We start from the raw sequence: 23,257 nt of genomic DNA, 5'->3' as shown, positions 1-23,257 counted from the left end.
CGCCACGGCCCCTCAGCCCCGGCAAGGCCACCCTTGCCCCCACACCCCCCACCGAGCTCAGGACCCCGCCCCTGGTGGCCGGCAGGCCCGGGGAAGTGGCCCCTGCCCTCGATCCCGCACCCGCACCCGGCCGCGGTGACACGTCAGAGGGGCGGGGTGGTGGTGGGGCGGGGCTTTTGTCGGAGGGAGCTGTGGAGGGACACACCGGCACACAGGTGGCGGCGCCGGGGCTGGGCGCCGGTGGGGGAGGCCAGGTGCAGGTCGAGGGGCTCGCGGGCCGAAAGGACGGCAACTGGGCCCGCGGCGGAGTCTGGGTCTGGAGGGCTCTGAGCCTCCATCCGCTCTGGTGCCTCGGGTCTACCGGCCCGACGCCTGGTAGCGTGACACCCCACCGGCCCACAGACGTAGCCTCCCCAGCTGTGCTCACAGCGAGTCCAACCGCAGCCTGCATCCCTCCGCGGGACACTTGGATTACTCCCGCGATCCCCACGAGGTGCGGCACCCGGCGGCCGAATGGGCTGAGATCCTGCCCTTGCGGCGGCGCCCTGTGGCCACCTCCGCCTCCCTCACGGTACTGGCCGAGGCCTCGGACCAGCGGGCCCCGGCTCCCAGCTCAGCGCTGCTCCTCCGCCCCTCTCACCTCCTGCCCGACGTCCAGGCTACCGAGCACCCTCCACCCCCGCCCACCTTCATGCCACTCAGCCGGAACCCGGGAGGCAATGCCAACTACCAGGTGTATGACAGTCTGGTGCTGAAGCGGCAACCGCAGGAGGGCCAAGCGCGGGCCAACTCGCTGCTACCTTCCACCTCGGCCTCCAGGCCCTCTCTGCACGGGAGCCAGACTGGGAAAATGAACTTACCAGCAGCAAATGGGGGCAGGGGCAGGGGGCGGCAGGGCATGGAGAGAGGAATAAAGAGCGCCAGAGTCCAGGAAACATTGGTGGTCTGTGGCTTGGAAGCGCCACTACTTCTGCCAGCCTGGGTCCCTGCGCTTGGCTTCCTGCAATAAGAAGCCAGTGTCCCCTTCTTGGCCTGAGGGTCCCTTTGGTTTAGTGGCCACAGCTCTGCCAGCAGGCCCCTCCTGGTCCTATACCATGCACTAAGTACATCTGCAGCTGCAGACTCCAAACCCCTGGTCTCTGGGCACCTCCTCTGTGTCTCAGCTGTCCCTGTCCACAGAGAGCCTCATACAAGAAGTTGCTTCCAAACTGGGAGGTTCCACATCTGGGCAGGTCCAGCTCCAGGCCCAGTGAAGGGCATGAAGAAGGCTGAGGCTCTGGACTCCAGCCAGGCCTTCAGCAGGCCTCTGAGGCCAAGGTCTTCCTAGTCTCAAGAGGGGCCAAGAGACGCAATGTGTCATTTGAACAAGTGAGTCAGCGGGCGGTGAGCGAATGAATGACCGCTCGAGGGGATGTATGCCGGCCACCGGGCCCTGTTTGACTGTCCAGGCTCAGCTTACCTGACCCTGGTTACCAGGGAATGCCACTCTGGGCCCTCCTTTTCATCCCCCTCCCTCACTGTGACCTCACCACCTGCCCCATTATGACCCAGTCTGGCTCCCAGTTAAAACTGGAGGGCAGAGGGCCCAGGCAGTCCTGGGACCAACGGCCATGGGTGAGCGAAACTACTACCGAGCCGAGCCGTTCACTGGCCCCATCCCCAGGAAATGCCAGGAGCAAGGATACTCAATTCTTCTGATCCCGGTCAGCTTCATCTTGCTCAACGTGGGGATCAACATGGTGACTATGGTCAGGGCAGGATCTGTGCAGCGCGGCTGGGGGAGCCCTGGGGTCTTGAAGGGGCTGAGGTGGGAGGGCTGCTGGGGTGTGACCGGACAAGGGTTGGATTTCAGGGCTCACCCTGCTCCCGGCCTCCCCCCTCCCCTTCTTCCCTCAACTCTGGAGGCATCTGAAGAGATTCTTGCGGGCACTTTTCAATCGTATTTTCCACAAAGGTGAGTGGGCGCCGGCGTGGGTTCAGGGGATGTGGGCCTGTCCCCTTTCTTCTATCCCTGCCTTGATTCTCAGCCCCTCAGGAACCCAGGCCCTGACCCATCTCGCCTTTCCCCACAGACAAGCAAGCCAGCTGTGTAGGCACCCATTGCATGTGCATGCGCTGCTCCGTGGATCCCAAGAACCTGTGCTCAAGAGTTTCTTCCCACTTCTGCCATCGCCCAAGCTTCCTGCTCGGGCAGGTAAACCACCTTGCCTACTGCCTGCAGCGGGGCTCGGCGGGGGCGGAGCCGGCGGCCCCCCCGCCGCGGGCGAGTAAAGGAGAAGGCGGGCGGAGCGGGAGGCAAAAAGCCTACAGCACCCGGTATTCCCAGGCGGTCTCCCATCCAAGTACTAACCAGGCCCGACCCTGCTTAGCTTCCGAGATCAGACGAGATCGGGCGCGTTCAGGGTGGTATGGCCGTAGACGGGGGCGGGGGGCCGCGGGCGGCCTCTTGAGGCCCAGTTTCGCTGGCGCTGGCGCCTTAACGCCAGCCTTGCGGCCGGCCCGCCCCGGCAGGGCCCCCTCGCCCGCCCAGGCAGGGGGAACGGAGGTCTCGGGTATCGGGCGGCGGCGGAGGGTTTGGCGACCACCTCCCAGCCCAGGGCGGCCCTGACCCAGCAAACCCTTCGGCGCTTGGCGCCCCGCCCAAGATCCCGCACGTCGCTCACAGGGACGTGGCCCCGGAGGCTTCAGGGCCCGGGGCCCGCGGTCCCTTGGGCATCGGCCCTGCCCGCCCACGCGGCGCTAGGCGCAGCCCGGCCGCAGCCCGGGCCGGCCCTCCTGCCCGACAGCAGCCGGCCCGAAGCCACCGGGAGCCACCATTGAGTCGCCACGGCCCCTCAGCCCCGGCAAGGCCACCCTTGCCCCCACACCCCCCGCCGAGCTCAGGACCCCGCCCCTGGTGGCCGGCAGGCCCGGGGAAGCGGCCCCTGCCCTCGATCCCGCTCCCGCACCCGGCCGCGGTGACACGCCAGAGGGGCGGGGTGGTGGTGGGGCGGGGCTTTTGTCGGAGGGAGCTGTGGAGGGACACACCGGCACACAGGTGGCGGCGCCGGGGCTGGGCGCCGGTGGGGGCGGCCAGGTGCAGGTCGAGGGGCTCGCGGGCCGAAAGGACGGCAACTGGGCCCGCGGCGGAGTCTGGGTCCGGGCCAGCCACCCCGGGAGCGTCTGGGGTGCGGCTGCCTTCCAGGGCCGCCTTCTGGCCGCCTGGCCGGCCGGGCCGGCGGGGAGCGCCCCCGCCGGCGCGCGCCGTGGTGGGAGGGGCCTGAGGAGGTGGGGCCTGCAGCGCGGCCCGGCGGGGGCGGAGCCGGCGGCCCCAGCCGCGGGCGAGTAGAGGAGAAGGCGGGCGGAGCGGGAGGCAAAAAGCCTACAGCACCCGGTATTCCCAGGCGGTCTCCCATCCAAGTACTAACCAGGCCCGACCCTGCTTAGCTTCCGAGATCAGACGAGATCGGGCGCGTTCAGGGTGGTATGGCCGTAGACGGGGGCGGGGGGCCGCGGGCGGCCTCTTGAGGCCCAGTTTCGCTGGCGCTGGCGCCTTAACGCCAGCCTTGCGGCCGGCCCGCCCCGGCAGGGCCCCCTCGCCCGCCCAGGCAGGGGGAACGGAGGTCTCGGGTATCGGGCGGCGGCGGAGGGTTTGGCGACCACCTCCCAGCCCAGGGCGGCCCTGACCCAGCAAACCCTTCGGCGCTTGGCGCCCCGCCCAAGATCCCGCACGTCGCTCACAGGGACGTGGCCCCGGAGGCTTCAGGGCCCGGGGCCCGCGGTCCCTTGGGCATCGGCCCTGCCCGCCCACGCGGCGCTAGGCGCAGCCCGGCCGCAGCCCGGGCCGGCCCTCCTGCCCGACAGCAGCCGGCCCGAAGCCACCGGGAGCCACCATTGAGTCGCCACGGCCCCTCAGCCCCGGCAAGGCCACCCTTGCCCCCACACCCCCCGCCGAGCTCAGGACCCCGCCCCTGGTGGCCGGCAGGCCCGGGGAAGCGGCCCCTGCCCTCGATCCCGCTCCCGCACCCAACCGCGGTGACACGCCAGAGGGGCGGGGTGGTGGTGGGGCGGGGCTTTTGTCGGAGGGAGCTGTGGAGGGACACACCGGCACACAGGTGGCGGCGCCGGGGCTGGGCGCCGGTGGGGGCGGCCAGGTGCAGGTCGAGGGGCTCGCGGGCCGAAAGGACGGCAACTGGGCCCGCGGCGGAGTCTGGGTCCGGGCCAGCCACCCCGGGAGCGTCTGGGGTGCGACTGCCTTCCAGGGCCGCCTTCTGGCCGCCTAGCCGGCCGGGCCGGCGGGGAGCGCCCCCGCCGGCGCGCGCCGTGGTGGGAGGGGCCTGAGGAGGTGGGGCCTGCAGCGCGGCCCGGCGGGGGCGGAGCCGGCGGCCCCCGCCGCGGGCGAGTAAAGGAGAAGGCGGGCGCAGCGGGAGGCAAAAAGCCTACAGCAACCGGTATTCCCAGGCGGTCTCCCCTCCAAGTACTAACCAGGCCCGACCCTGCTTAGCTTCCGAGATCAGACGAGATCGGGCGCGTTCAGGGTGGTATGGCCGTAGACGGGGGCGGGGGGCCGCGGGCGGCCTCTTGAGGCCCAGTTTCGCTGGCGCTGGCGCCTTAACGCCAGCCTGGCGGCCAGCCCGCCCCGGCAGGGCCCCCTCGCCCGCCCAGGCAGGGGGAACGGAGGTCTCGGGTATCGGGCGGCGGCGGAGGGTTTGGCGACCACCTCCCAGCCCAGGGCGGCCCTGACCCAGCAAACCCTTCGGCGCTTGGCGCCCCGCCCAAGATCCCGCACGTCGCTCACAGGGACGTGGCCCCGGAGGCTTCAGGGCCCGGGGCCCGCGGTCCCTTGGGCATCGGCCCTGCCCGCCCACGCGGCGCTAGGCGCAGCCCGACCGCAGCCCGGGCCGGCCCTTCTGCCCGACAGCAGCTGGCCCGAAGCCACTGGGAGCCACCATTGAGTCGCCACGGCCCCTCAGCCCCGGCAAGGCCACCCTTGCCCCCACACCCCCCACCGAGCTCAGGACCCCGCCCCTGGTGGCCGGCAGGCCCGGGGAAGTGGCCCCTGCCCTCGATCCCGCACCCGCACCCGGCCGCGGTGACACGTCAGAGGGGCGGGGTGGTGGTGGGGCGGGGCTTTTGTCGGAGGGAGCTGTGGAGGGACACACCGGCACACAGGTGGCGGCGCCGGGGCTGGGCGCCGGTGGGGGAGGCCAGGTGCAGGTCGAGGGGCTCGCGGGCCGAAAGGACGGCAACTGGGCCCGCGGCGGAGTCTGGGTCTGGAGGGCTCTGAGCCTCCATCCGCTCTGGTGCCTCGGGTCTACCGGCCCGACGCCTGGTAGCGTGACACCCCACCGGCCCACAGACGTAGCCTCCCCAGCTGTGCTCACAGCGAGTCCAACCGCAGCCTGCATCCCTCCGCGGGACACTTGGATTACTCCCGCGATCCCCACGAGGTGCGGCACCCGGCGGCCGAATGGGCTGAGATCCTGCCCTTGCGGCGGCGCCCTGTGGCCACCTCCGCCTCCCTCACGGTACTGGCCGAGGCCTCGGACCAGCGGGCCCCGGCTCCCAGCTCAGCGCTGCTCCTCCGCCCCTCTCACCTCCTGCCCGACGTCCAGGCTACCGAGCACCCTCCACCCCCGCCCACCTTCATGCCACTCAGCCGGAACCCGGGAGGCAATGCCAACTACCAGGTGTATGACAGTCTGGTGCTGAAGCGGCAACCGCAGGAGGGCCAAGCGCGGGCCAACTCGCTGCTACCTTCCACCTCGGCCTCCAGGCCCTCTCTGCACGGGAGCCAGACTGGGAAAATGAACTTACCAGCAGCAAATGGGGGCAGGGGCAGGGGGCGGCAGGGCATGGAGAGAGGAATAAAGAGCGCCAGAGTCCAGGAAACATTGGTGGTCTGTGGCTTGGAAGCGCCACTACTTCTGCCAGCCTGGGTCCCTGCGCTTGGCTTCCTGCAATAAGAAGCCAGTGTCCCCTTCTTGGCCTGAGGGTCCCTTTGGTTTAGTGGCCACAGCTCTGCCAGCAGGCCCCTCCTGGTCCTATACCATGCACTAAGTACATCTGCAGCTGCAGACTCCAAACCCCTGGTCTCTGGGCACCTCCTCTGTGTCTCAGCTGTCCCTGTCCACAGAGAGCCTCATACAAGAAGTTGCTTCCAAACTGGGAGGTTCCACATCTGGGCAGGTCCAGCTCCAGGCCCAGTGAAGGGCATGAAGAAGGCTGAGGCTCTGGACTCCAGCCAGGCCTTCAGCAGGCCTCTGAGGCCAAGGTCTTCCTAGTCTCAAGAGGGGCCAAGAGACGCAATGTGTCATTTGAACAAGTGAGTCAGCGGGCGGTGAGCGAATGAATGACCGCTCGAGGGGATGTATGCCGGCCACCGGGCCCTGTTTGACTGTCCAGGCTCAGCTTACCTGACCCTGGTTACCAGGGAATGCCACTCTGGGCCCTCCTTTTCATCCCCCTCCCTCACTGTGACCTCACCACCTGCCCCATTATGACCCAGTCTGGCTCCCAGTTAAAACTGGAGGGCAGAGGGCCCAGGCAGTCCTGGGACCAACGGCCATGGGTGAGCGAAACTACTACCGAGCCGAGCCGTTCACTGGCCCCATCCCCAGGAAATGCCAGGAGCAAGGATACTCAATTCTTCTGATCCCGGTCAGCTTCATCTTGCTCAACGTGGGGATCAACATGGTGACTATGGTCAGGGCAGGATCTGTGCAGCGCGGTTGGGGGAGCCCTGGGGTCTTGAAGGGGCTGAGGTGGGAGGGCTGCTGGGGTGTGACCGGACAAGGGTTGGATTTCAGGGCTCACCCTGCTCCCGGCCTCCCCCCTCCCCTTCTTCCCTCAACTCTGGAGGCATCTGAAGAGATTCTTGAGGGCACTTTTCAATCGTATTTTCCACAAAGGTGAGTGGGCGCCGGCGTGGGTTCAGGGGATGTGGGCCTGTCCCCTTTCTTCTATCCCTGCCTTGATTCTCAGCCCCTCAGGAACCCAGGCCCTGACCCATCTCGCCTTTCCCCACAGACAAGCAAGCCAGCTGTGTAGGCACCCATTGCATGTGCATGCGCTGCTCCGTGGATCCCAAGAACCTGTGCTCAAGAGTTTCTTCCCACTTCTGCCATCGCCCAAGCTTCCTGCTCGGGCAGGTAAACCACCTTGCCTACTGCCTGCAGCGGGGCTCGGCGGGGGCGGAGCCGGCGGCCCCCCCGCCGCGGGCGAGTAAAGGAGAAGGCGGGCGGAGCGGGAGGCAAAAAGCCTACAGCACCCGGTATTCCCAGGCGGTCTCCCATCCAAGTACTAACCAGGCCCGACCCTGCTTAGCTTCCGAGATCAGACGAGATCGGGCGCGTTCAGGGTGGTATGGCCGTAGACGGGGGTGGGGGGCCGCGGGCGGCCTCTTGAGGCCCAGTTTCGCTGGCGCTGGCGCCTTAACGCCAGCCTGGCGGCCAGCCCGCCCCGGCAGGGCCCCCTCGCCCGCCCAGGCAGGGGGAACGGAGGTCTCGGGTATCGGGCGGCGGCGGAGGGTTTGGCGACCACCTCCCAGCCCAGGGCGGCCCTGACCCAGCAAACCCTTCGGCGCTTGGCGCCCCGCCCAAGATCCCGCACGTCGCTCACAGGGACGTGGCCCCGGAGGCTTCAGGGCCCGGGGCCCGCGGTCCCTTGGGCATCGGCCCTGCCCGCCCACGCGGCGCTAGGCGCAGCCCGGCCGCAGCCCGGGCCGGCCCTCCTGCCCGACAGCAGCCGGCCCGAAGCCACCGGGAGCCACCATTGAGTCGCCACGGCCCCTCAGCCCCGGCAAGGCCACCCTTGCCCCCACACCCCCCGCCGAGCTCAGGACCCCGCCCCTGGTGGCCGGCAGGCCCGGGGAAGCGGCCCCTGCCCTCGATCCCGCTCCCGCACCCGGCCGCGGTGACACGCCAGAGGGGCGGGGTGGTGGTGGGGCGGGGCTTTTGTCGGAGGGAGCTGTGGAGGGACACACCGGCACACAGGTGGCGGCGCCGGGGCTGGGCGCCGGTGGGGGCGGCCAGGTGCAGGTCGAGGGGCTCGCGGGCCGAAAGGACGGCAACTGGGCCCGCGGCGGAGTCTGGGTCCGGGCCAGCCACCCCGGGAGCGTCTGGGGTGCGACTGCCTTCCAGGGCCGCCTTCTGGCCGCCTAGCCGGCCGGGCCGGCGGGGAGCGCCCCCGCCGGCGCGCGCCGTGGTGGGAGGGGCCTGAGGAGGTGGGGCCTGCAGCGCGGCCCGGCGGGGGCGGAGCCGGCGGCCCCCGCCGCGGGCGAGTAAAGGAGAAGGCGGGCGCAGCGGGAGGCAAAAAGCCTACAGCAACCGGTATTCCCAGGCGGTCTCCCATCCAAGTACTAACCAGGCCCGACCCTGCTTAGCTTCCGAGATCAGACGAGATCGGGCGCGTTCAGGGTGGTATGGCCGTAGACGGGGGCGGGGGGCCGCGGGCGGCCTCTTGAGGCCCAGTTTCGCTGGCGCTGGCGCCTTAACGCCAGCCTGGCGGCCAGCCCGCCCCGGCAGGGCCCCCTCGCCCGCCCAGGCAGGGGGAACGGAGGTCTCGGGTATCGGGCGGCGGCGGAGGGTTTGGCGACCACCTCCCAGCCCAGGGCGGCCCTGACCCAGCAAACCCTTCGGCGCTTGGCGCCCCGCCCAAGATCCCGCACGTCGCTCACAGGGACGTGGCCCCGGAGGCTTCAGGGCCCGGGGCCCGCGGTCCCTTGGGCATCGGCCCTGCCCGCCCACGCGGCGCTAGGCGCAGCCCGACCGCAGCCCGGGCCGGCCCTTCTGCCCGACAGCAGCTGGCCCGAAGCCACTGGGAGCCACCATTGAGTCGCCACGGCCCCTCAGCCCCGGCAAGGCCACCCTTGCCCCCACACCCCCCACCGAGCTCAGGACCCCGCCCCTGGTGGCCGGCAGGCCCGGGGAAGTGGCCCCTGCCCTCGATCCCGCACCCGCACCCGGCCGCGGTGACACGTCAGAGGGGCGGGGTGGTGGTGGGGCGGGGCTTTTGTCGGAGGGAGCTGTGGAGGGACACACCGGCACACAGGTGGCGGCGCCGGGGCTGGGCGCCGGTGGGGGAGGCCAGGTGCAGGTCGAGGGGCTCGCGGGCCGAAAGGACGGCAACTGGGCCCGCGGCGGAGTCTGGGTCTGGAGGGCTCTGAGCCTCCATCCGCTCTGGTGCCTCGGGTCTACCGGCCCGACGCCTGGTAGCGTGACACCCCACCGGCCCACAGACGTAGCCTCCCCAGCTGTGCTCACAGCGAGTCCAACCGCAGCCTGCATCCCTCCGCGGGACACTTGGATTACTCCCGCGATCCCCACGAGGTGCGGCACCCGGCGGCCGAATGGGCTGAGATCCTGCCCTTGCGGCGGCGCCCTGTGGCCACCTCCGCCTCCCTCACGGTACTGGCCGAGGCCTCGGACCAGCGGGCCCCGGCTCCCAGCTCAGCGCTGCTCCTCCGCCCCTCTCACCTCCTGCCCGACGTCCAGGCTACCGAGCACCCTCCACCCCCGCCCACCTTCATGCCACTCAGCCGGAACCCGGGAGGCAATGCCAACTACCAGGTGTATGACAGTCTGGTGCTGAAGCGGCAACCGCAGGAGGGCCAAGCGCGGGCCAACTCGCTGCTACCTTCCACCTCGGCCTCCAGGCCCTCTCTGCACGGGAGCCAGACTGGGAAAATGAACTTACCAGCAGCAAATGGGGGCAGGGGCAGGGGGCGGCAGGGCATGGAGAGAGGAATAAAGAGCGCCAGAGTCCAGGAAACATTGGTGGTCTGTGGCTTGGAAGCGCCACTACTTCTGCCAGCCTGGGTCCCTGCGCTTGGCTTCCTGCAATAAGAAGCCAGTGTCCCCTTCTTGGCCTGAGGGTCCCTTTGGTTTAGTGGCCACAGCTCTGCCAGCAGGCCCCTCCTGGTCCTATACCATGCACTAAGTACATCTGCAGCTGCAGACTCCAAACCCCTGGTCTCTGGGCACCTCCTCTGTGTCTCAGCTGTCCCTGTCCACAGAGAGCCTCATACAAGAAGTTGCTTCCAAACTGGGAGGTTCCACATCTGGGCAGGTCCAGCTCCAGGCCCAGTGAAGGGCATGAAGAAGGCTGAGGCTCTGGACTCCAGCCAGGCCTTCAGCAGGCCTCTGAGGCCAAGGTCTTCCTAGTCTCAAGAGGGGCCAAGAGACGCAATGTGTCATTTGAACAAGTGAGTCAGCGGGCGGTGAGCGAATGAATGACCGCTCGAGGGGATGTATGCCGGCCACCGGGCCCTGTTTGACTGTCCAGGCTCAGCTTACCTGACCCTGGTTACCAGGGAATGCCACTCTGGGCCCTCCTTTTCATCCCCCTCCCTCACTGTGACCTCACCACCTGCCCAATTATGACCCAGTCTGGCTCCCAGTTAAAACTGGAGGGCAGAGGGCCCAGGCAGTCCTGGGACCAACGGCCATGGGTGAGCGAAACTACTACCGAGCCGAGCCGTTCACTGGCCCCATCCCCAGGAAATGCCAGGAGCAAGGATACTCAATTCTTCTGATCCCGGTCAGCTTCATCTTGCTCAACGTGGGGATCAACATGGTGACTATGGTCAGGGCAGGATCTGTGCAGCGCGGCTGGGGGAGCCCTGGGGTCTTGAAGGGGCTGAGGTGGGAGGGCTGCTGGGGTGTGACCGGACAAGGGTTGGATTTCAGGGCTCACCCTGCTCCCGGCCTCCCCCCTCCCCTTCTTCCCTCAACTCTGGAGGCATCTGAAGAGATTCTTGCGGGCACTTTTCAATCGTATTTTCCACAAAGGTGAGTGGGCGCCGGCGTGGGTTCAGGGGATGTGGGCCTGTCCCCTTTCTTCTATCCCTGCCTTGATTCTCAGCCCCTCAGGAACCCAGGCCCTGACCCATCTCGCCTTTCCCCACAGACAAGCAAGCCAGCTGTGTAGGCACCCATCGCATGTGCATGCGCTGCTCCGTGGATCCCAAGAACCTGTGCTCAAGAGTTTCTTCCCACTTCTGCCATCGCCCAAGCTTCCTGCTCGGGCAGGTAAACCACCTTGCCTACTGCCTGCAGCGGGGCTCGGCGGGGGCGGAGCCGGCGGCCCCCCCGCCGCGGGCGAGTAAAGGAGAAGGCGGGCGGAGCGGGAGGCAAAAAGCCTACAGCACCCGGTATTCCCAGGCGGTCTCCCATCCAAGTACTAACCAGGCCCGACCCTGCTTAGCTTCCGAGATCAGACGAGATCGGGCGCGTTCAGGGTGGTATGGCCGTAGACGGGGGCGGGGGGCCGCGGGCGGCCTCTTGAGGCCCAGTTTCGCTGGCGCTGGCGCCTTAACGCCAGCCTGGCGGCCAGCCCGCCCCGGCAGGGCCCCCTCGCCCGCCCAGGCAGGGGGAACGGAGGTCTCGGGTATCGGGCGGCGGCGGAGGGTTTGGCGACCACCTCCCAGCCCAGGGCGGCCCTGACCCAGCAAACCCTTCGGCGCTTGGCGCCCCGCCCAAGATCCCGCACGTCGCTCACAGGGACGTGGCCCCGGAGGCTTCAGGGCCCGGGGCCCGCGGTCCCTTGGGCATCGGCCCTGCCCGCCCACGCGGCGCTAGGCGCAGCCCGGCCGCAGCCCGGGCCGGCCCTCCTGCCCGACAGCAGCCGGCACGAAGCCACCGGGAGCCTCCATTGAGTCGCCACGGCCCCTCAGCCCCGGCAAGGCCACCCTTGCCCCCACACCCCCCGCCGAGCTCAGGACCCCGCCCCTGGTGGCCGGCAGGCCCGGGGAAGCGGCCCCTGCCCTCGATCCCGCTCCCGAACCCGGGAAACATTGGTGGTCTGTGGCTTGGAAGCGCCACTCCTTCTGCCAGCCTGGGTCCCTGCGCTTGGCTTCCTGCAATAAGAAGCCAGTGTCCCCTTCTTGGCCTGAGGGTCCCTTTGGTTTAGTGGCCACAGTTCTGCCAGCAGGCCCCTCCTGGTCCTATACCATGCACTAAGTACATCTGCAGCTGCAGATTCCAAACCCCTGGTCTCTGGGCACCTCCTCTGTGTCTCAGCTGTCCCTGTCCACAGAGAGCCTCATACAAGAAGTTGCTTCCAAACTGGGAGGTTCCACATCTGGGCAGGTCCAGCTCCAGGCCCAGTGAAGGGCATGAAGAAGGCTGAGGCTCTGGACTCCAGCCAGGCCTTCAGCAGGCCTCTGAGGCCAAGGTCTTCCTAGTCTCAAGAGGGGCCAAGAGACACAATGTGTCATTTGAACAAGTGAGTCAGCGGGCGGTGAGCGAATGAATGACCGCTCGAGGGGATGTATGCCGGCCACCGGGCCCTGTTTGACTGTCCAGGCTCAGCTTACCTGACCCTGGTTACCAGGGAATGCCACTCTGGGCCCTCCTTTTCATCCCCCTCCCTCACTGTGACCTCACCACCTGCCCCATTATGACCCAGTCTGGCTCCCAGTTAAAACTGGAGGGCAGAGGGCCCAGGCAGTCCTGGGACCAACGGCCATGGGTGAGCGAAACTACTACCGAGCCGAGCCGTTCACTGGCCCCATCCCCAGGAAATGCCAGGAGCAAGGATACTCAATTCTTCTGATCCCGGTCAGCTTCATCTTGCTCAACGTGGGGATCAACATGGTGACTATGGTCAGGGCAGGATCTGTGCAGCGCGGCTGGGGGAGCCCTGGGGTCTTGAAGGGGCTGAGGTGGGAGGGCTGCTGGGGTGTGACCGGACAAGGGTTGGATTTCAGGGCTCACCCTGCTCCCGGCCTCCCCCCTCCCCTTCTTCCCTCAACTCTGGAGGCATCTGAAGAGATTCTTGAGGGCACTTTTCAATCGTATTTTCCACAAAGGTGAGTGGGCGCCGGCGTGGGTTCAGGGGATGTGGGCCTGTCCCCTTTCTTCTATCCCTGCCTTGATTCTCAGCCCCTCAGGAACCCAGGCCCTGACCCATCTCGCCTTTCCCCACAGACAAGCAAGCCAGCTGTGTAGGCACCCATCGCATGTGCATGCGCTGCTCCGTGGATCCCAAGAACCTGTGCTCAACAGTTTCTTCCCACTTCTGCCATCGTCCAAGCTTCCTGCTCGGGCAGGTAAACCACCTTGCCTACTGCCTGCAGCGGGGCACGGCGGGAGCGGAGCCGGCGGCCCCCCCGCCGCGGGCGAGTAAAGGAGAAGGCGGGCGGAGCGGGAGGCAAAAAGCCTACAGCACCCGGTATTCCCAGGCGGTCTCCCATCCAAGTACTAACCAGGCCCGACCCTGCTTAGCTTCCGAGATCAGACGAGATCGGGCGCGTTCAGGGTGGTATGGCCGTAGACGGGGGCGGGGGGCCGCGGGCGGCCTCTTGAGGCCCAGTTTCGCTGGCGCTGGCGCCTTAACGCCAGCCTGGCGGCCAGCCCGCCCCGGCAGGGCCCCCTCGCCCGCCCAGGCAGGGGGAACGGAGGTCTCGGGTATCGGGCGGCGGCGGAGGGTTTGGCGACCACCTCCCAGCCCAGGGCGGCCCTGACCCAGCAAACCCTTCGGCGCTTGGCGCCCCGCCCAAGATCCCGCACGTCGCTCACAGGGACGTGGCCCCGGAGGCTTCAGGGCCCGGGGCCCGCGGTCCCTTGGGCATCGGCCCTGCCCGCCCACGCGGCGCTAGGCGCAGCCCGGCCGCAGCCCGGGCCGGCCCTCCTGCCCGACAGCAGCCGGCCCGAAGCCACCGCGAGCCTCCATTGAGTCGCCACGGCCCCTCAGCCCCGGCAAGGCCACCCTTGCCCCCACACCCCCCGCCGAGCTCAGGACCCCGCCCCTGGTGGCCGGCAGGCCCGGGGAAGCGGCCCCTGCCCTCGATCCCGCTCCCGCACCCGGCCGCGGTGACACGCCAGAGGGGCGGGGTGGTGGTGGGGCGGGGCTTTTGTCGGAGGGAGCTGTGGAGGGACACACCGGCACACAGGTGGCGGCGCCGGGGCTGGGCGCCGGTGGGGGCGGCCAGGTGCAGGTCGAGGGGCTCGCGGGCCGAAAGGACGGCAACTGGGCCCGCGGCGGAGTCTGGGTCCGGGCCAGCCACCCCGGGAGCGTCTGGGGTGCGACTGCCTTCCAGGGCCGCCTTCTGGCCGCCTAGCCGGCCGGGCCGGCGGGGAGCGCCCCCGCCGGCGCGCGCCGTGGTGGGAGGGGCCTGAGGAGGTGGGGCCTGCAGCGCGGCCCGGCGGGGGCGGAGCCGGCGGCCCCCGCCGCGGGCGAGTAAAGGAGAAGGCGGGCGCAGCGGGAGGCAAAAAGCCTACAGCAACCGGTATTCCCAGGCGGTCTCCCATCCAAGTACTAACCAGGCCCGACCCTGCTTAGCTTCCGAGATCAGACGAGATCGGGCGCGTTCAGGGTGGTATGGCCGTAGACGGGGGCGGGGGGCCGCGGGCGGCCTCTTGAGGCCCAGTTTCGCTGGCGCTGGCGCCTTAACGCCAGCCTGGCGGCCAGCCCGCCCCGGCAGGGCCCCCTCGCCCGCCCAGGCAGGGGGAACGGAGGTCTCGGGTATCGGGCGGCGGCGGAGGGTTTGGCGACCACCTCCCAGCCCAGGGCGGCCCTGACCCAGCAAACCCTTCGGCGCTTGGCGCCCCGCCCAAGATCCCGCACGTCGCTCACAGGGACGTGGCCCCGGAGGCTTCAGGGCCCGGGGCCCGCGGTCCCTTGGGCATCGGCCCTGCCCGCCCACGCGGCGCTAGGCGCAGCCCGACCGCAGCCCGGGCCGGCCCTTCTGCCCGACAGCAGCTGGCCCGAAGCCACTGGGAGCCACCATTGAGTCGCCACGGCCCCTCAGCCCCGGCAAGGCCACCCTTGCCCCCACACCCCCCACCGAGCTCAGGACCCCGCCCCTGGTGGCCGGCAGGCCCGGGGAAGTGGCCCCTGCCCTCGATCCCGCACCCGCACCCGGCCGCGGTGACACGTCAGAGGGGCGGGGTGGTGGTGGGGCGGGGCTTTTGTCGGAGGGAGCTGTGGAGGGACACACCGGCACACAGGTGGCGGCGCCGGGGCTGGGCGCCGGTGGGGGAGGCCAGGTGCAGGTCGAGGGGCTCGCGGGCCGAAAGGACGGCAACTGGGCCCGCGGCGGAGTCTGGGTCTGGAGGGCTCTGAGCCTCCATCCGCTCTGGTGCCTCGGGTCTACCGGCCCGACGCCTGGTAGCGTGACACCCCACCGGCCCACAGACGTAGCCTCCCCAGCTGTGCTCACAGCGAGTCCAACCGCAGCCTGCATCCCTCCGCGGGACACTTGGATTACTCCCGCGATCCCCACGAGGTGCGGCACCCGGCGGCCGAATGGGCTGAGATCCTGCCCTTGCGGCGGCGCCCTGTGGCCACCTCCGCCTCCCTCACGGTACTGGCCGAGGCCTCGGACCAGCGGGCCCCGGCTCCCAGCTCAGCGCTGCTCCTCCGCCCCTCTCACCTCCTGCCCGACGTCCAGGCTACCGAGCACCCTCCACCCCCGCCCACCTTCATGCCACTCAGCCGGAACCCGGGAGGCAATGCCAACTACCAGGTGTATGACAGTCTGGTGCTGAAGCGGCAACCGCAGGAGGGCCAAGCGCGGGCCAACTCGCTGCTACCTTCCACCTCGGCCTCCAGGCCCTCTCTGCACGGGAGCCAGACTGGGAAAATGAACTTACCAGCAGCAAATGGGGGCAGGGGCAGGGGGCGGCAGGGCATGGAGAGAGGAATAAAGAGCGCCAGAGTCCAGGAAACATTGGTGGTCTGTGGCTTGGAAGCGCCACTACTTCTGCCAGCCTGGGTCCCTGCGCTTGGCTTCCTGCAATAAGAAGCCAGTGTCCCCTTCTTGGCCTGAGGGTCCCTTTGGTTTAGTGGCCACAGCTCTGCCAGCAGGCCCCTCCTGGTCCTATACCATGCACTAAGTACATCTGCAGCTGCAGACTCCAAACCCCTGGTCTCTGGGCACCTCCTCTGTGTCTCAGCTGTCCCTGTCCACAGAGAGCCTCATACAAGAAGTTGCTTCCAAACTGGGAGGTTCCACATCTGGGCAGGTCCAGCTCCAGGCCCAGTGAAGGGCATGAAGAAGGCTGAGGCTCTGGACTCCAGCCAGGCCTTCAGCAGGCCTCTGAGGCCAAGGTCTTCCTAGTCTCAAGAGGGGCCAAGAGACGCAATGTGTCATTTGAACAAGTGAGTCAGCGGGCGGTGAGCGAATGAATGACCGCTCGAGGGGATGTATGCCGGCCACCGGGCCCTGTTTGACTGTCCAGGCTCAGCTTACCTGACCCTGGTTACCAGGGAATGCCACTCTGGGCCCTCCTTTTCATCCCCCTCCCTCACTGTGACCTCACCACCTGCCCAATTATGACCCAGTCTGGCTCCCAGTTAAAACTGGAGGGCAGAGGGCCCAGGCAGTCCTGGGACCAACGGCCATGGGTGAGCGAAACTACTACCGAGCCGAGCCGTTCACTGGCCCCATCCCCAGGAAATGCCAGGAGCAAGGATACTCAATTCTTCTGATCCCGGTCAGCTTCATCTTGCTCAACGTGGGGATCAACATGGTGACTATGGTCAGGGCAGGATCTGTGCAGCGCGGCTGGGGGAGCCCTGGGGTCTTGAAGGGGCTGAGGTGGGAGGGCTGCTGGGGTGTGACCGGACAAGGGTTGGATTTCAGGGCTCACCCTGCTCCCGGCCTCCCCCCTCCCCTTCTTCCCTCAACTCTGGAGGCATCTGAAGAGATTCTTGCGGGCACTTTTCAATCGTATTTTCCACAAAGGTGAGTGGGCGCCGGCGTGGGTTCAGGGGATGTGGGCCTGTCCCCTTTCTTCTATCCCTGCCTTGATTCTCAGCCCCTCAGGAACCCAGGCCCTGACCCATCTCGCCTTTCCCCACAGACAAGCAAGCCAGCTGTGTAGGCACCCATTGCATGTGCATGCGCTGCTCCGTGGATCCCAAGAACCTGTGCTCAAGAGTTTCTTCCCACTTCTGCCATCGCCCAAGCTTCCTGCTCGGGCAGGTAAACCACCTTGCCTACTGCCTGCAGCGGGGCTCGGCGGGGGCGGAGCCGGCGGCCCCCCCGCCGCGGGCGATTAAAGGAGAAGGCGGGCGGAGCGGGAGGCAAAAAGCCTACAGCACCCGGTATTCCCAGGCGGTCTCCCATCCAAGTACTAACCAGGCCCGACCCTGCTTAGCTTCCGAGATCAGACGAGATCGGGCGCGTTCAGGGTGGTATGGCCGTAGACGGGGGTGGGGGGCCGCGGGCGGCCTCTTGAGGCCCAGTTTCGCTGGCGCTGGCGCCTTAACGCCAGCCTGGCGGCCAGCCCGCCCCGGCAGGGCCCCCTCGCCCGCCCAGGCAGGGGGAACGGAGGTCTCGGGTATCGGGCGGCGGCGGAGGGTTTGGCGACCACCTCCCAGCCCAGGGCGGCCCTGACCCAGCAAACCCTTCGGCGCTTGGCGCCCCGCCCAAGATCCCGCACGTCGCTCACAGGGACGTGGCCCCGGAGGCTTCAGGGCCCGGGGCCCGCGGTCCCTTGGGCATCGGCCCTGCCCGCCCACGCGGCGCTAGGCGCAGCCCGGCCGCAGCCCGGGCCGGCCCTCCTGCCCGACAGCAGCCGGCCCGAAGCCACCGGGAGCCACCATTGAGTCGCCACGTCCCCTCAGCCCCGGCAAGGCCACCCTTGCCCCCACACCCCCCGCCGAGCTCAGGACCCCGCCCCTGGTGGCCGGCAGGCCCGGGGAAGCGGCCCCTGCCCTCGATCCCGCTCCCGCACCCGGCCGCGGTGACACGCCAGAGGGGCGGGGTGGTGGTGGGGCGGGGCTTTTGTCGGAGGGAGCTGTGGAGGGACACACCGGCACACAGGTGGCGGCGCCGGGGCTGGGCGCCGGTGGGGGCGGCCAGGTGCAGGTCGAGGGGCTCGCGGGCCGAAAGGACGGCAACTGGGCCCGCGGCGGAGTCTGGGTCCGGGCCAGCCACCCCGGGAGCGTCTGGGGTGCGGCTGCCTTCCAGGGCCGCCTTCTGGCCGCCTGGCCGGCCGGGCCGGCGGGGAGCGCCCCCGCCGGCGCGCGCCGTGGTGGGAGGGGCCTGAGGAGGTGGGGCCTGCAGCGCGGCCCGGCGGGGGCGGAGCCGGCGGCCCCCGCCGCGGGCGAGTAAAGGAGAAGGCGGGCGCAGCGGGAGGCAAAAAGCCTACAGCAACCGGTATTCCCAGGCGGTCTCCCATCCAAGTACTAACCAGGCCCGACCCTGCTTAGCTTCCGAGATCAGACGAGATCGGGCGCGTTCAGGGTGGTATGGCCGTAGACGGGGGCGGGGGGCCGCGGGCGGCCTCTTGAGGCCCAGTTTCGCTGGCGCTGGCGCCTTAACGCCAGCCTGGCGGCCAGCCCGCCCCGGCAGGGCCCCCTCGCCCGCCCAGGCAGGGGGAACGGAGGTCTCGGGTATCGGGCGGCGGCGGAGGGTTTGGCGACCACCTCCCAGCCCAGGGCGGCCCTGACCCAGCAAACCCTTCGGCGCTTGGCGCCCCGCCCAAGATCCCGCACGTCGCTCACAGGGACGTGGCCCCGGAGGCTTCAGGGCCCGGGGCCCGCGGTCCCTTGGGCATCGGCCCTGCCCGCCCACGCGGCGCTAGGCGCAGCCCGACCGCAGCCCGGGCCGGCCCTTCTGCCCGACAGCAGCTGGCCCGAAGCCACTGGGAGCCACCATTGAGTCGCCACGGCCCCTCAGCCCCGGCAAGGCCACCCTTGCCCCCACACCCCCCACCGAGCTCAGGACCCCGCCCCTGGTGGCCGGCAGGCCCGGGGAAGTGGCCCCTGCCCTCGATCCCGCACCCGCACCCGGCCGCGGTGACACGTCAGAGGGGCGGGGTGGTGGTGGGGCGGGGCTTTTGTCGGAGGGAGCTGTGGAGGGACACACCGGCACACAGGTGGCGGCGCCGGGGCTGGGCGCCGGTGGGGGAGGCCAGGTGCAGGTCGAGGGGCTCGCGGGCCGAAAGGACGGCAACTGGGCCCGCGGCGGAGTCTGGGTCTGGAGGGCTCTGAGCCTCCATCCGCTCTGGTGCCTCGGGTCTACCGGCCCGACGCCTGGTAGCGTGACACCCCACCGGCCCACAGACGTAGCCTCCCCAGCTGTGCTCACAGCGAGTCCAACCGCAGCCTGCATCCCTCCGCGGGACACTTGGATTACTCCCGCGATCCCCACGAGGTGCGGCACCCGGCGGCCGAATGGGCTGAGATCCTGCCCTTGCGGCGGCGCCCTGTGGCCACCTCCGCCTCCCTCACGGTACTGGCCGAGGCCTCGGACCAGCGGGCCCCGGCTCCCAGCTCAGCGCTGCTCCTCCGCCCCTCTCACCTCCTGCCCGACGTCCAGGCTACCGAGCACCCTCCACCCCCGCCCACCTTCATGCCACTCAGCCGGAACCCGGGAGGCAATGCCAACTACCAGGTGTATGACAGTCTGGTGCTGAAGCGGCAACCGCAGGAGGGCCAAGCGCGGGCCAACTCGCTGCTACCTTCCACCTCGGCCTCCAGGCCCTCTCTGCACGGGAGCCAGACTGGGAAAATGAACTTACCAGCAGCAAATGGGGGCAGGGGCAGGGGGCGGCAGGGCATGGAGAGAGGAATAAAGAGCGCCAGAGTCCAGGAAACATTGGTGGTCTGTGGCTTGGAAGCGCCACTACTTCTGCCAGCCTGGGTCCCTGCGCTTGGCTTCCTGCAATAAGAAGCCAGTGTCCCCTTCTTGGCCTGAGGGTCCCTTTGGTTTAGTGGCCACAGCTCTGCCAGCAGGCCCCTCCTGGTCCTATACCATGCACTAAGTACATCTGCAGCTGCAGACTCCAAACCCCTGGTCTCTGGGCACCTCCTCTGTGTCTCAGCTGTCCCTGTCCACAGAGAGCCTCATACAAGAAGTTGCTTCCAAACTGGGAGGTTCCACATCTGGGCAGGTCCAGCTCCAGGCCCAGTGAAGGGCATGAAGAAGGCTGAGGCTCTGGACTCCAGCCAGGCCTTCAGCAGGCCTCTGAGGCCAAGGTCTTCCTAGTCTCAAGAGGGGCCAAGAGACGCAATGTGTCATTTGAACAAGTGAGTCAGCGGGCGGTGAGCGAATGAATGACCGCTCGAGGGGATGTATGCCGGCCACCGGGCCCTGTTTGACTGTCCAGGCTCAGCTTACCTGACCCTGGTTACCAGGGAATGCCACTCTGGGCCCTCCTTTTCATCCCCCTCCCTCACTGTGACCTCACCACCTGCCCCATTATGACCCAGTCTGGCTCCCAGTTAAAACTGGAGGGCAGAGGGCCCAGGCAGTCCTGGGACCAACGGCCATGGGTGAGCGAAACTACTACCGAGCCGAGCCGTTCACTGGCCCCATCCCCAGGAAATGCCAGGAGCAAGGATACTCAATTCTTCTGATCCCGGTCAGCTTCATCTTGCTCAACGTGGGGATCAACATGGTGACTATGGTCAGGGCAGGATCTGTGCAGCGCGGCTGGGGGAGCCCTGGGGTCTTGAAGGGGCTGAGGTGGGAGGGCTGCTGGGGTGTGACCGGACAAGGGTTGGATTTCAGGGCTCACCCTGCTCCCGGCCTCCCCCCTCCCCTTCTTCCCTCAACTCTGGAGGCATCTGAAGAGATTCTTGCGGGCACTTTTCAATCGTATTTTCCACAAAGGTGAGTGGGCGCCGGCGTGGGTTCAGGGGATGTGGGCCTGTCCCCTTTCTTCTATCCCTGCCTTGATTCTCAGCCCCTCAGGAACCCAGGCCCTGACCCATCTCGCCTTTCCCCACAGACAAGCAAGCCAGCTGTGTAGGCACCCATTGCATGTGCATGCGCTGCTCCGTGGATCCCAAGAACCTGTGCTCAAGAGTTTCTTCCCACTTCTGCCATCGCCCAAGCTTCCTGCTCGGGCAGGTAAACCACCTTGCCTACTGCCTGCAGCGGGGCTCGGCGGGGGCGGAGCCGGCGGCCCCCCCGCCGCGGGCGAGTAAAGGAGAAGGCGGGCGGAGCGGGAGGCAAAAAGCCTACAGCACCCGGTATTCCCAGGCGGTCTCCCATCCAAGTACTAACCAGGCCCGACCCTGCTTAGCTTCCGAGATCAGACGAGATCGGGCGCGTTCAGGGTGGTATGGCCGTAGACGGGGGTGGGGGGCCGCGGGCGGCCTCTTGAGGCCCAGTTTCGCTGGCGCTGGCGCCTTAACGCCAGCCTGGCGGCCAGCCCGCCCCGGCAGGGCCCCCTCGCCCGCCCAGGCAGGGGGAACGGAGGTCTCGGGTATCGGGCGGCGGCGGAGGGTTTGGCGACCACCTCCCAGCCCAGGGCGGCCCTGACCCAGCAAACCCTTCGGCGCTTGGCGCCCCGCCCAAGATCCCGCACGTCGCTCACAGGGACGTGGCCCCGGAGGCTTCAGGGCCCGGGGCCCGCGGTCCCTTGGGCATCGGCCCTGCCCGCCCACGCGGCGCTAGGCGCAGCCCGGCCGCAGCCCGGGCCGGCCCTCCTGCCCGACAGCAGCCGGCCCGAAGCCACCGGGAGCCACCATTGAGTCGCCACGGCCCCTCAGCCCCGGCAAGGCCACCCTTGCCCCCACACCCCCCGCCGAGCTCAGGACCCCGCCCCTGGTGGCCGGCAGGCCCGGGGAAGCGGCCCCTGCCCTCGATCCCGCTCCCGCACCCGGCCGCGGTGACACGCCAGAGGGGCGGGGTGGTGGTGGGGCGGGGCTTTTGTCGGAGGGAGCTGTGGAGGGACACACCGGCACACAGGTGGCGGCGCCGGGGCTGGGCGCCGGTGGGGGCGGCCAGGTGCAGGTCGAGGGGCTCGCGGGCCGAAAGGACGGCAACTGGGCCCGCGGCGGAGTCTGGGTCCGGGCCAGCCACCCCGGGAGCGTCTGGGGTGCGGCTGCCTTCCAGGGCCGCCTTCTGGCCGCCTGGCCGGCCGGGCCGGCGGGGAGCGCCCCCGCCGGCGCGCGCCGTAGTGGGAGGGGCCTGAGGAGGTGGGGCCTGCAGCGCGGCCCGGCGGGGGCGGAGCCGGCGGCCCCAGCCGCGGGCGAGTAGAGGAGAAGGCGGGCGGAGCGGGAGGCAAAAAGCCTACAGCACCCGGTATTCCCAGGCGGTCTCCCATCCAAGTACTAACCAGGCCCGACCCTGCTTAGCTTCCGAGATCAGACGAGATCGGGCGCGTTCAGGGTGGTATGGCCGTAGACGGGGGCGGGGGGCCGCGGGCGGCCTCTTGAGGCCCAGTTTCGCTGGCGCTGGCGCCTTAACGCCAGCCTTGCGGCCGGCCCGCCCCGGCAGGGCCCCCTCGCCCGCCCAGGCAGGGGGAACGGAGGTCTCGGGTATCGGGCGGCGGCGGAGGGTTTGGCGACCACCTCCCAGCCCAGGGCGGCCCTGACCCAGCAAACCCTTCGGCGCTTGGCGCCCCGCCCAAGATCCCGCACGTCGCTCACAGGGACGTGGCCCCGGAGGCTTCAGGGCCCGGGGCCCGCGGTCCCTTGGGCATCGGCCCTGCCCGCCCACGCGGCGCTAGGCGCAGCCCGGCCGCAGCCCGGGCCGGCCCTCCTGCCCGACAGCAGCCGGCCCGAAGCCACCGGGAGCCACCATTGAGTCGCCACGGCCCCTCAGCCCCGGCAAGGCCACCCTTGCCCCCACACCCCCCGCCGAGCTCAGGACCCCGCCCCTGGTGGCCGGCAGGCCCGGGGAAGCGGCCCCTGCCCTCGATCCCGCTCCCGCACCCAACCGCGGTGACACGCCAGAGGGGCGGGGTGGTGGTGGGGCGGGGCTTTTGTCGGAGGGAGCTGTGGAGGGACACACCGGCACACAGGTGGCGGCGCCGGGGCTGGGCGCCGGTGGGGGCGGCCAGGTGCAGGTCGAGGGGCTCGCGGGCCGAAAGGACGGCAACTGGGCCCGCGGCGGAGTCTGGGTCTGGAGGGCTCTGAGCCTCCATCCGCTCTGGTGCCTCGGGTCTACCGGCCCGACGCCTGGTAGCGTGACACCCCACCGGCCCACAGACGTAGCCTCCCCAGCTGTGCTCACAGCGAGTCCAACCGCAGCCTGCATCCCTCCACGGGACACTTGGATTACTCCCGCGATCCCCACGAGGTGCGGCACCCGGCGGCCGAATGGGCTGAGATCCTGCCCTTGCGGCGCCCTGTGGCCACCTCCGCCTCCCTCACGGTACTGGCCGAGGCCTCGGACCAGCGGGCCCCGGCTCCCAGCTCAGCGCTGCTCCTCCGCCCCTCTGACCTCCTGCCCGACGTCCAGGCTACCGAGCACCCTCCACCCCCGCCCACCTTCATGCCACTCAGCCGGAACCCGGGAGGCAATGCCAACTACCAGGTGTATGACAGTCTGGTGCTGAAGCGGCAACCGCAGGAGGGCCAAGCGTGGGCC

General features: G+C 69.1%; 12 non-coding genes across 12 annotated transcripts; all 12 read right to left on the bottom strand.

Annotated features, from left to right (window-relative positions):
* Positions 1-2,301: 2,301 nt before the first annotated feature.
* Positions 2,302-2,420, bottom strand: LOC137213938 (5S ribosomal RNA). Its single transcript, XR_010938557.1, has one exon. It is a non-coding gene; the product is annotated as a 5S ribosomal RNA (ribosomal RNA).
* Positions 2,421-3,358: 938 nt separating this feature from the next.
* On the bottom strand, positions 3,359-3,477 carry LOC137213926 (5S ribosomal RNA). The gene has a single exon (XR_010938545.1). It is a non-coding gene; the product is annotated as a 5S ribosomal RNA (ribosomal RNA).
* A 938-nt stretch (positions 3,478-4,415) lies between these two features.
* LOC137213655 (5S ribosomal RNA) lies at positions 4,416-4,534 on the bottom strand. The gene has a single exon (XR_010938289.1). It is a non-coding gene; the product is annotated as a 5S ribosomal RNA (ribosomal RNA).
* Positions 4,535-7,237: 2,703 nt separating this feature from the next.
* Positions 7,238-7,356, bottom strand: LOC137213915 (5S ribosomal RNA). The gene has a single exon (XR_010938533.1). It is a non-coding gene; the product is annotated as a 5S ribosomal RNA (ribosomal RNA).
* Positions 7,357-8,294: 938 nt separating this feature from the next.
* Positions 8,295-8,413, bottom strand: LOC137213589 (5S ribosomal RNA). Its single transcript, XR_010938224.1, has one exon. It is a non-coding gene; the product is annotated as a 5S ribosomal RNA (ribosomal RNA).
* A 2,703-nt stretch (positions 8,414-11,116) lies between these two features.
* On the bottom strand, positions 11,117-11,235 carry LOC137213904 (5S ribosomal RNA). The gene has a single exon (XR_010938522.1). It is a non-coding gene; the product is annotated as a 5S ribosomal RNA (ribosomal RNA).
* A 1,902-nt stretch (positions 11,236-13,137) lies between these two features.
* Positions 13,138-13,256, bottom strand: LOC137213893 (5S ribosomal RNA). The gene has a single exon (XR_010938511.1). It is a non-coding gene; the product is annotated as a 5S ribosomal RNA (ribosomal RNA).
* A 938-nt stretch (positions 13,257-14,194) lies between these two features.
* LOC137213588 (5S ribosomal RNA) lies at positions 14,195-14,313 on the bottom strand. Its single transcript, XR_010938223.1, has one exon. It is a non-coding gene; the product is annotated as a 5S ribosomal RNA (ribosomal RNA).
* A 2,703-nt stretch (positions 14,314-17,016) lies between these two features.
* LOC137213882 (5S ribosomal RNA) lies at positions 17,017-17,135 on the bottom strand. Its single transcript, XR_010938500.1, has one exon. It is a non-coding gene; the product is annotated as a 5S ribosomal RNA (ribosomal RNA).
* Positions 17,136-18,073: 938 nt separating this feature from the next.
* LOC137213587 (5S ribosomal RNA) lies at positions 18,074-18,192 on the bottom strand. The gene has a single exon (XR_010938222.1). It is a non-coding gene; the product is annotated as a 5S ribosomal RNA (ribosomal RNA).
* A 2,703-nt stretch (positions 18,193-20,895) lies between these two features.
* LOC137213870 (5S ribosomal RNA) lies at positions 20,896-21,014 on the bottom strand. Its single transcript, XR_010938489.1, has one exon. It is a non-coding gene; the product is annotated as a 5S ribosomal RNA (ribosomal RNA).
* A 938-nt stretch (positions 21,015-21,952) lies between these two features.
* Positions 21,953-22,071, bottom strand: LOC137213859 (5S ribosomal RNA). Its single transcript, XR_010938478.1, has one exon. It is a non-coding gene; the product is annotated as a 5S ribosomal RNA (ribosomal RNA).
* Positions 22,072-23,257: the final 1,186 nt, after the last annotated feature.

Source organism: Pseudorca crassidens, chromosome 19 (genome assembly GCF_039906515.1).
Source record: "Pseudorca crassidens isolate mPseCra1 chromosome 19, mPseCra1.hap1, whole genome shotgun sequence".
Lineage (NCBI taxonomy): Eukaryota > Metazoa > Chordata > Mammalia > Artiodactyla > Delphinidae > Pseudorca > Pseudorca crassidens.
This window is presented reverse-complemented; position numbering and strand designations above follow the sequence as displayed.